This window comes from Anabrus simplex, chromosome 4 (genome assembly GCF_040414725.1).
Source record: "Anabrus simplex isolate iqAnaSimp1 chromosome 4, ASM4041472v1, whole genome shotgun sequence".
Classification (NCBI taxonomy): domain Eukaryota; kingdom Metazoa; phylum Arthropoda; class Insecta; order Orthoptera; family Tettigoniidae; genus Anabrus; species Anabrus simplex.
In genome coordinates this window covers 457,449,931-457,461,332 of record NC_090268.1, presented here as the reverse complement: position 1 = coordinate 457,461,332, position 11,402 = coordinate 457,449,931, and the positions used below count along the sequence as shown (strand labels likewise).

At 47.2% G+C, this 11,402-nt stretch overlaps 1 non-coding gene across 1 annotated transcript; it reads right to left on the bottom strand.

The window, feature by feature from the left end:
• Positions 1–8,908: 8,908 nt before the first annotated feature.
• Positions 8,909–9,027, bottom strand: LOC137500662 (5S ribosomal RNA). The gene has a single exon (XR_011018170.1). It is a non-coding gene; the product is annotated as a 5S ribosomal RNA (ribosomal RNA).
• Between the last annotated feature and the right edge of the window lie 2,375 nt (positions 9,028–11,402).

The following is an 11,402-nucleotide window of genomic DNA, read 5'->3' as shown; positions in this document are numbered from 1 at the left end:
GGCCCTGCGTGAGATCAGGCGCTACCAGAAGAGCACTGAGCTTCTGATCCGCAAGCTGCCCTTCCAGCGGCTGGTGAGAGAGATAGCTCAGGACTTCAAGACCGACCTGCGCTTCCAGAGCTCGGCTGTCATGGCCTTGCAGGAGGCCAGTGAGGCCTACCTGGTGGGTCTTTTTGAAGACACCAACTTGTGTGCCATCCACGCCAAGCGTGTCACCATCATGCCTAAGGACATCCAGCTCGCCCGCCGCATCCGTGGCGAACGTGCCTAAGTCCGGTGCTTGTCTTATGGCTGGAGCTTTACCAAACGGCCCTTTTCAGGGCCACCAAAATTTCCTAGAAGAGTAGTTATTGTCTCTCTGGTCTAGGATAGAAGGAAAACGAAAAGAAAAAAAAAAAGCTAGTGGTTCCTCTAGGTTCAAGGAAAAATCTAAGAGTAACAGAAAATAATAATAATAATAATAATAATAATAATAATAATAATAATAATAATAATCTTGAGTACTGAGTACAATAATTCATTAATTAATATCTAGGAGGTGATAGTTATAATAATAATAATAATAATAATAATAATAATAATAATAATAACAACAACAACAGCAACAGCAAAAGTGCAGTAAGTAAGGATAAAGAAAAATGTAGTCAAGTACAATAATAATGAAATTCGAAGAGTGAGTCGCCCCGCAATGAGACAAACTAGCCTGTTTAGGAGGCAGAGATAGGAGAGGCCAGGGTTCCAGCCTTGGACAGTGACTGACATAATATGCTCTCTTGGGGAATAAAATTGATGGCCCTGATAAGGGCCGTTTTTCCTCTGCTCTTACGAGAGCAAGAGGTGCGTGTAGAAGGAAGCAAGAACACGAAATGTCCTCACTTCCTTTTTGCTGGAGCCTTTTTAGGCGAGGCCTTGGGCTTAGCGGCCTTTTTAGGCTTAGGTGCCTTAGGCTTCTTAGTGGGCACCTTGGCGGCCTTCTTAGCCTTGGAAGGAGCCTTCTGCTTGGGTTTGGGAGCAGGAGCGGCCTTCTTCTTCTCAGCAGGCTTTTTGGAAATGGCTTTCTTGGCTGCAGCCTTGGCTCCACCAGCCTTCTTCGCCTTGGGGATGCGCTTCTCCTTGGGGGCAGCGGACCGCTTGACAGGGGCTGCGCTGGCCTTCTCCGGCTTGGCAGCCGAAGCGAGCTTGAAGGAACCTGAAGCTCCCTTCCCCTTGGTCTGGACCAGCTCTCCGGAAGCCACGGCAGATTTCAGGTACTTCTTGATGAAAGGGGCCAGCTTCTCAGAGTCCACCTTGTAGTTGGCAGAGATGTACTTCTTGATAGCCTGCAGAGAAGATCCACCTCGTTCCTTTAGGCTCTTGATGGCACTGCCCACCATCTCGGAGGTTTTCGGATGGGCAGGCTTGGTGCGAGGTTTCTTCGATGCAGAAGCCTTGCTCTTCTTGGGCGACGCCTGGGCCGGAGCCGAGGCGGGTGCAGATGCTGCCGATGCTGTTGCTGTGTCAGCCATGGTCACGATCAGAATGTGTTCGCGCTCCTCCCTGGTCATCCGTATGTTCCACCTATCTCCGTAGAGATAGATGGTTTGTGAGGTGCCGATACCGGTGCGCTGTTCCGCGCTCCTCTGTCGGCTTTTATGTGTTGTTGACTGTTGTGTGATTTTTCTTTATGTGTATAATTGATCAGTTATGTGTTAGGTTCATTATTATAGTGGGTTTCTGTGTGCGTATGTGTTTTGGTCACCCATCCAGTGGGTGACCATTCCCAATGTTGCTTAACTGTCTGTGTGTGTGCTTGTGTGTATGTGTGTGTGTGAGTGTTGTGCGTCTGAGTAGTAGTGTTGTGAGTGTGTTAATTTGGCCGGGGAAAACGTGACATTCCGCGATCATGGCTAGCACAGTTTGTGTATACGATGTTGCTTGCCCTGATTATAGGGCTTGCATAGCTAGTGTTGCTTTCAGAAGTTTGCAACGCTACATCGTATTTACTGTCGCAGCATACTATTTTGTGTTGTAAAATAGCAGCTATTGCGGGTGTTATGTAAAGAACAGCATTAGGTGTTAAATTTGGAAAGTAGTGAGCATCTGATATGTGCAGTTGTTGGCACACCGCCTCGGCTGTACCCGAGTTCCAGTGCTTTGGAAGTGAGGACAATTGCTTGGTGGTTCTTCTTGGCGGGAGGGGGGGGGGGGATTAGTTAATGATAAGCTGTCTAGTGGGCATGGGAATTGTGGGCTGATTCTGGGGTGTAAGGAGTTTGAGTAGTAGTAGATGGATGAGGGTAGAGATGTCCTGGTTTATTTGGATGGGTTGTTCTGGGGTGGTAGGTACTGGGTTCGACTGGGTGGGTACTGGGATCGACTGAGGAGAGACTGGTGTACTGCGTGTGAATAGGTGCCGTGAATGTTTGTGATGTGCTTTGACTGCCTTTTTAATGAAGGGGCATCCAGGGAAAGAGGCGGCGTGGCCGCCTTGACAGTTAGCACACTTAGCCTCGCTCCGTGGGACCGTGCAGACAGTGTGACGGTGGGAACCACCACATCTGTTGCAGCGGGTGGGTTCAGTGCAATTGGCAGCTGAGTGATGGAGTTTGAGGCAGTTAAAGCACTGAGTTACAAGTGTGGGTCTGGGGGGGGGACGGGTTCGAGTTTCTGTAGTTGTGTGAGGTGTTGGTGTGTGCTTGGACTTGGGAGCAGGTTTTTTACGCCTGCTCCTAGTCTGAGTGTATTTGTGCAGTGTTTCCGTGCTCGGTGGTGAGACTGATGAGATCCCACGCCCGGGCTCGGTGGTTGTTTGGGGGGGGAGGGGAGGGGTCTGTTGTGTGTCAGTGTTTGCGAGTGGACTAGAGGCTGTTTCCTGGGTAGTTTCTGCCTCTGTCCCGTCTGTCTGAGTGTTCTTGGTGGTGGTGGTTGGAGGAGGGAGAGGGGGGGGAAGAGGAGGGTACGTTTGGGAGGATGATTCTATGGTTTCGGTGGGTACAGGATGGATTAGGATTGGAGTTGGGATACCTGCCTTTAGTAAAATATTAATTATATCTGGGATGAATTTGTTCCTGATGGGGGTGATGAGGAGGTGACAGTTGTGTGTTTCCTCAATAACTGCAATGAATTTACGGATAAAGGGCTGGATAGTTTCAATGATGATTTTACGGGAAAGTGGTATTGGGCCTGGAGAAGTTAGGGGTAGTAGAAGGATGTCACATTTTTGCGAAGTGGGGAATGGAGAATCGTGTCTGATGTAGCGGAAGGGGTGCTCAAAATCGTGCTGTTCCTCCTCTTCTTCTGCCTCTTCCTCGGATGATTCAGTCTCTTCCTCAGAAGTTTCTTCTTGCGCCATGGGTTGGTTTTCACGGAATTGGTACTGGAGTTTGTTGCTGGTGAGAATGTCGGCTATTGCTTGGTTATTGGAAGGGTGGTTGGTGAATAGGAAGAAGAATACTGCATGTTTTTGGGTGCGGTGGATGAGGTGGGTTTCTTCCCTGATGCTATGGATGAGGTGGGTGCAGGGTCGGAATTTTGAGGCGAGCATTTTCCTGAAGGAGGGTAGGTTGTCAAGGTTGGGGCAGGCTATTATGAAGTAGTTGGTTTGATCGTGCTTTAATTGGTGGTTGAAGGTAACGTTCAGGGGCTGGGCGAAATCGGAATATGGGCCCCAGCTACTCAATCCACCAGGGTTATCCATATTCCTTACTGGTATTGTCAGACTTGGCAGGTGGGTTGGAAAAAAGAAGCACTGGAACGGTCAAACTCCGTGGAGGACCAATCGCCTATTAGGGTGCACACAGCAGGTACCAGTCGTGCCAGGTGTAGTTTTGCCGGGTCGCACCGGGACAAGTCACGAGCAGGCAACCAAACTATGTGCTAGACAAAAGCTCTTTTTCTTTATCAGGCTTCTTTAGTGTGCCCGCACAAGGCAGGCGGACTGTAATGGTCTGGAGGTAGCTGGGTGACTGATGGCGACCGCAGAAGGACTCGTTGGAGTATATCCGAAAAGTCGGACCGCGCTGGGAACGGCTGTGGACGACAAGATGGCGGCCGTTGCCGGGCAAATCTTGTTGCGGCTGGCGGTCGGTGGCTGGAGGGCGAGCCGGGCTCGCTTAGCAGGAAAGCTCGGTGGAGCGCTCCAAGCGGCGGGGAGCAGTACTTTAGTACCGAAGGCGAGAGTAGCTAGCGGGAGACGGCAAAGCGCTGTCGGTTGGCAGGGTACTCGCTCGGTGGCTGGGCTCTCTGGCGATGTTGACTGCTCAGAGCATAAGCTTGGAATGTGTTCTGTGTTCGCGCTCTCCCCTGGTTATCTGAGTGTATCAGGCTACTCGGACCGCGCAGGAAACAGCAGTGGCTGGCTGTCGGGTGGGTTGCGCGGCGACAAGTTGGGGACGTGCTTCCTAGCTCCTTTCTCGTGCTCCCTGCGTCTTTAAGGGGTGGGTTACAATCAGGGTTCGGTTAGGAAGGGATAGTCAAAGGTTTGACGCTGCTCCTCAGGTGGCAGAAGTACTCGTCACCTTGCTTCGGGCGTCCTGATGGAGGTGCGTTCGATGGGCAGCATTTCACCAGCCGCCTCTCCATGCCGACGTTTAGGGGCGGCCGTCGTCGTCGCGACGCCCCCGGGAGTGACCCCCTCTTACCTGAAGGAAGCCCAATCCTTCCTCTAGCAATGGAGCTGAACGGCCATCCTCAGGCTCTAACCCCTTCCGAGTGAGAGCAAAGGCAAGTCAGCCTTTAGGTAGTTTTCCACAGAGTGAAGCAGACCTGCTGTAATCTGCCTCTTGTAGCTTTGCTTGAAAGGACCTACAGGATAAAGGACATAAGTTAGAAGCTAGCCTCCATGACTCGTTCGACTCCTGCTTTCCTGCAGGTAGCGCCAATCTCGTAAAGTCCTAGCCTTTAGGCCTCTATTTATAAGGCTCTCAACTCTGTACAGTCTCTCACATCCAGCAGCTTTCAGCCCCTGTCGGGGGTCGAAAGCTCAGGTTGGGAAAAGGGACAGCCTGCCCAAGGGAACCTCTAGATGTTTCTTAGGGCATAATTAAATTTCCAGTTCGCTACAGAGCCTGTACCGCCTCAGGAGAGGCTTCACCCCTCGCCTGCTGGATGGAGGCATTGTGAGTCGTATCTTACTGCCTCCAGTGGGCTGCGAAGGCAGGATTGAGAACACCGTGACGGAGGAAGGGGCAGTCAGTCCAGACTCTTCAAAGAACAGATTTCCTGTACCAGGAGATGATAAGTCTGTCAGTTTGATAGACCTGGCAACATCCCTTACCTTCGGTCAAATTTCTTTAGGATGAGAGACCCTTTGAGACAGCAACTCAGCAGATTTATTGGATGGATGGAAGGAAGGAAGGAAGGAAGGAAAGAAGGAAGGAAGGAAGGAAGGAAGGAAGGAAGGAAGGAAGGAAGGACCATGGTTTCCCAACAAACTTCTCTGCAAGACATTGCCACAACTTACAAGGAAAAAATGTAAAGGTTTGAGGTGCTGCAACACTCATACAGCTAACATCTCACTTAAATGGTCCTGAAAGAAAGAAAGAAAGAAAGAAAGAAAGAAAGAAAGAAAGAAAGAAAGAAAGGAAAATAATAATAATAATAATAATAATAATAATAATAATAATAATAATAATAATAATAATAATAATAATAATAATAATAAGAAGAAGAAGAAGAAGAAGAAGAAGAAGAAGAAGAAGAAGAAGAAGAAGAAGTTGTGTTTAATGACCCTTCAATAGGAGTTTATTTTTTGAGAGAAGCTCTTGTTTTTACCTTGAATATGTATACTCTGAACGAGGTGAAGCAGAATTTGAAGCCAACTGATCGCGCCGAGACTCGATCTTGCTACCCACCTTCATCATACAGAGTAGCGTATGATGATGATGATGATGATGATGATGATGATGATGATGATGATGGTAGTAATAACTGTATCCAAAATTCAGGTAACATCAGTTTTTACTCGCAAAATGGTTTCATGATTTCTTTGGCTAAGAGAACCATGCGGTAACCCTAACCTCGAAAATGAATTGTCGCTCTCGATTTATAAGATGCCCTTTCTTTCTTCGGCCTAGTCGCTATCTAGTCGGCAGTCGTTTGAAATCGTGCAGGTTTCTGCATGGTTCGACGTGCGTATCCTACTAGCAGTTGAAGTCAGCGTGAAATTAAGTACAGTACAGTAACTATGTGTAAGATCTCCTTCACTTGGTGAGACAAGTTGTAGGGCCAAATAAAGGTACAGAGAGCAGAGAGAGCATAACATAACATAGAGCTAAATATGCACTGTACTTGGGTTGATGGTGTATTATACTGAACGCCCTCTTCCCCCCCCCCCCTGCCATTACATCTTTACTGAATGATTCTGCACAACGTTCCCTGCTGTTAATATTAATCCCCTACTGGGTTTTAGCTTAACGGTATCACTCGGTAATCATCATCATCATGACAGCCTCTGTCCTTCATGCTAAAAATCAGCTGCAGAGAAAAGGACCCTTTGTGTTCTTGCCATTATTATTATTATTATTATTATTATTATTATTATTATTATTATTATTATTATCATTATCATTTACCTCAGCGAATGAAAGCCCATGTATGAACATTTTTTTGTACATAAGCAACGATCAGCTGTTTTACCGACACCTTGTAATCTAAGAAAGAAAGAAAGAAAGAAAGAAAGAAAGAAAGAAAGAAAGTAAGTATAGGGGTACCTAACCACTCCTGAAAACTACTTTCATTGAAGGTTGTACTAGGCCAAACTCTAGAGACCTCTTACTAAATGGTACCATACTACAGGGCAGGTGTAAAAAATAGTTAATGAAACCGTATAATGAAAGGTACAGACTTAAGAGCAAGTGGCGTACTGGCTTATTATCCCTCCCTTCCAGGACCCTTCTTGCAACCACTAACCACCACCTACACCCCTGCCCAAGCAGTATTCGAGCATCGGGCTGGGTGATGTGGTCGCCTTAGAAGTTTGTGCTAGACAATACCCCAAAGAAAGCAGTTGGTTTAAGACAGGCAATAAAGTTTTAAGTTTTACTCCTCTTCCCTCAAATATGAAGAGAGGTACACCATAATGAGGGGTACTAAGCCATTTAAATTCATGACAGAGACCTGATGATTCTTAGCCCTGCTGATCTAGGGTGACACTTGATATAACCAGGCCAGACCCAGTACCTGAATATTTTTAGGTTATCCAAGCCAAACCTGGGTTATATATTGCCCAAAATATGTAGCATCTACCCTGTAATTAGAAGATGCAGCTGTGACTTCACGACTGGTGATGATATAACGGTGCACAATTGAGCATGTTAGGTATTAGTAGATCCACGATCAGCCCTAGCCGTGTCTGATGCAGAAATCCTAACCTGACTTGGGAAGAACGGTAACTTATTTCTTTCTTTCTTTCTTTCTTTCTTTCTTTCTTTCTTTCTTTCTTTCTTTCTTTCTTTCCTTGAACGCTAGCCTGTAGTAGTAAGGCAAGAGGCAGTGATCAGGTGGTCAGCAAATGGACACATTATTGCTTGAGTTCGAAATTGTCCACTGCCTTAAGTAATAGTCGTATTAGTAGCAGTAATGGTGGTGGTGGTACTACTAGTAAGGTTATGTTCACTATTATCTTACGCCTTTCGTAGATGCCGAGGTGCCGGAAGTTTGTCCCGCAGGAGTTCTTTTTATGCGCCCATATCTACAGACCATCGAAATATCACGCGAGTGAGCCGGTGTCGAACCTGTCAAGTAGGGCTCAGAATGGTCTAATTTTAATTCTAGGACGGTAACAGTAACTATCCGGAGTTCCGATTCGTTCTACTCAATTTATCACTTGCCAAAAGATCGGTCAGCTGACGTACAAACAACAAAAACGAGTGCTTTCCTCCCTTCACCTAACCTAAAACGTCACGACTCTTTGAACTAACCCTTGTCGTCAAAAGGTTACCTTCTCAGTCTTATTTGAAGGGCGTCTCGTCTTTGATAGAAATGAAAGAGTTTTACAAGTTCCTAGGCTTCAAAACTACGTTACATCGCAACACACGCACTTCGAAGATAGCGGGCTGTGTGTAGGCCACTGTACTGCACTGGTGCCCTACCGTTCGTAAGGAAGCCCGGGAGAGACACGAGCGTACTACAAACTTGTAACTTATTGCCGAACCGTGTCGTAATTTGAATAGCTACTTACCTGGAAGAACATAAAAGGAAATTGTTCGACTCTTTGAGGGGCTGCTAAATGCCGCGGTCGGTTGCTAGGACATGGCTTTCATTGTAATCACGACAGTGTCGATGACGTTGCATGGAAACCACCTTCCTCGCGATTTTCAAGGTGGGCGGGGAGTTTGGAAGCCTCGTTCCGCCCTTTAATAATCTTAATATTGGGAGAAATAGGACGTAGAATGATGTTATGTGCCATAAGAGGCCTGCAGGATAAGCTACACTAACCTAAAAGAATAAGAACAGCAAGTTTAGACATAGGGACGTACGATAGGAGGTACGAAAGTTAAAATCCTGGCACGAGTAATTGGAAGCGGTGCTAGGCTCAGCAAGGGTCCCCTAGGTCGACACACACACACACACACACACACACACACACACACACACACACAGAGAGAGAGAGAGAGAGAGAGAGAGAGAGAGAGAGACACGAATAATAATAATAATAATAATAATAATAATAATAATAATAATAATAATAATAATAATAATAATAATAATGATGTCGCCGCCGCCAGGTTAGGCCGGTCACCTAGGAGGAAATGCAATACTACGCTAAGCTTCGTTCCTGTATAGCCACACGGGGTCGAAGAGCAGCAAAAGGTCTAGCTAGTTTCAGACGTAACAAAAAACGTGATTTAAGCAATTTCTGCTGGCCTGAGGCAAAAGTTGAAAGTAAGTTGTCGTACTGGGACTGGGAAACTTGGTAAAAAGGGAATTGAGCCAACGGCACGTGGTGTTCCCAAGCGGTCACCCATCCAAGTACTGACCACGCCCAATGTTGCTTAACTGCGGTGATCGGACGAGAACCGGTGTATTCAACATGGTATGGCCGTTGGCGAGAGAACGGAGCTTGAAACGTCCATACGAACCGCAAAGCGAGTTTCCTGGAGGTCTTTGTGGCGCGGGGGCGTTGGCAATGGTGCAGGGGTGTGCTCGGAGGTCGCCGTCGCGGAGCGGGCGCGGGTGGTTGTCGCGCTCCGCGGCGAAACGTAACCTAACTCGACTTAACCCCACTTCTCGTAACCTAACCCCAAAAAAACGCGCGCGCTGGCGCGCGCGCGCACACACACACGGGAAGTGTCTAGGGTTGTAATAATAATAATAATAATAATAATAATAATAATAATAATAATAATAATAATAATAATAATAATAATAATTACTGAAGGTGGTTGTGAAGGGGCCGGCGCTGTAGCGCAGGGGCAGCGTGCCTGCCTCGTAGCTGGGGGGCCCGGGTTCAATTCCCGGCCAGGCAAAGGAATTTTACCTCGTTCTAATGGCTGCTTTGAGGTCCACTCAGCCTGCTTGCTTAGGGGCTGTAGTGCCATGGGGGTTGGTCTGGTTTTCATTGTAAAGGACAAAGCAGGAGGATTTTTAGCAATAAGGTAATGCAGTAGTAGTAGTAGTAGTAGTAGTAGTTCTTCCCTCGTTAGCTTATGATTTGAATGTTTTGCACTGTCTTTCGATGTATATGAAGTAGGACAGATAGATAAAATCAGAGTGGAGTTGATAACAAGGCTAACAGATGCTGCTCTTTTTTTTAAAGGTGTGGTGGCCCTGAAAAGGGCCGTTTGTTAAGAATGCAGCAAGGCAGAAAACCTGGCACCTTACTTGGAGCTGGTGTATTTGGTAACTGCCTTGGTACCCTCACTGACGGCGTGCTTGGCCAGCTCACCGGGCAACAGGAGGCGGACGGCAGTCTGGATCTCCCGACTGGTGATGGTGGAGCGCTTGTTGTAGTGGGCCAGACGGGAAGCCTCAGCGGCGATGCGCTCGAAGATGTCGTTGACAAAGCTGTTCATGATGCTCATCGCCTTGCTGGAGATGCCAGTATCAGGATGTACCTGTTTAAGCACCTTGTAGATGTAGATGGCATAGCTTTCCTTCCTCTTGCGCTTCTTCTTCTTGTCTCCCTTGGAGATGTTCTTCTGGGCCTTGCCGGCTTTCTTGGCTGCCTTTCCGCTTGTCTTGGGTGGCATGGTTGTCTCGGATGTCTCCTAGAAAGTAAATTTTGCGGGCCCCTTGCAATTCTTTTTAAGACCGAGAGGGCTGCATGCGACTAGCCAATGAGCGCAAGCTTACTGCAGCCTTATTGGTTGGCTCGTAACGTTGAGCAACCTTGCAGGCTACAAAACTGGTGCGCAGAGTGATTCGGTATCATTTTCGAAGTAGAGCAGCAGAGCATCATGTCAGGACGAGGAAAGGGAGGAAAAGTTAAGGGCAAGTCCAAGAGTCGCTCCAGCCGTGCAGGCCTGCAGTTCCCTGTCGGCCGTATCCACCGTCTCCTCCGCAAGGGAAACTACGCTGAGCGAGTGGGTGCTGGGGCTCCTGTGTACCTGGCCGCAGTCATGGAATACCTGGCAGCTGAAGTTCTTGAGTTGGCGGGCAATGCAGCCCGTGACAACAAGAAGACCAGGATCATCCCTCGTCACTTACAGTTGGCCATCCGTAACGACGAGGAGTTGAACAAGTTGCTGTCCGGAGTGACCATTGCCCAGGGTGGTGTTCTGCCCAACATCCAGGCAGTGCTCCTGCCTAAGAAGACTGAGAAGAAGGCTTAAGTTCCTGTTCTCGGTCAGGGCGTTGGCTCACCGGAAAAATATAAATAAACGGCCCTTTTCAGGGCCACCAACACCTTAAGATAAGAGCTGTTTGTCTATCATGCTGGTATAGCTATCTTACAGAAGTATGGAAAAATCCTGAAGTGATAGAGCAGTTCAGACAACTCTCCTAATAATAATGATAATAATAACAATAATGAGACACTGCAAATATGAGGGCATCTGTAACATTAGCCAGGAGAGCACAAGAATAGCCTTACCTTTGAGGTTATTTATTTAAGGGGGAAATGAGTGAAGTAGCTCCAGGCCCCTCTTAATATTTAATTTTCAGAAGGGAAGGAAGAAGGAAGTACATTATAGATTTCATTTCATTAATGCTGTATAATTCTGTTCTTGACTGCTGGATACTACCGACCTATGCATGTAAGAACACACACTTAACTAGAGAGGAAAGGATACTTAAAGTAGTATATTTACAATACTTTGTGTATCAGATGTGCACGGCAAGGAAGATAATGTTTGTTTTCTCTTGTTAGCATTAAAATGTAGACATCATAACTGATAATGAGGGCTTTTTTTTCCGTGCAGGTTTCGGGGAGATGACTGTTTTGAGAGGGAGAATAGCGCAAGCTACGTTAGAGGAGTACTGTA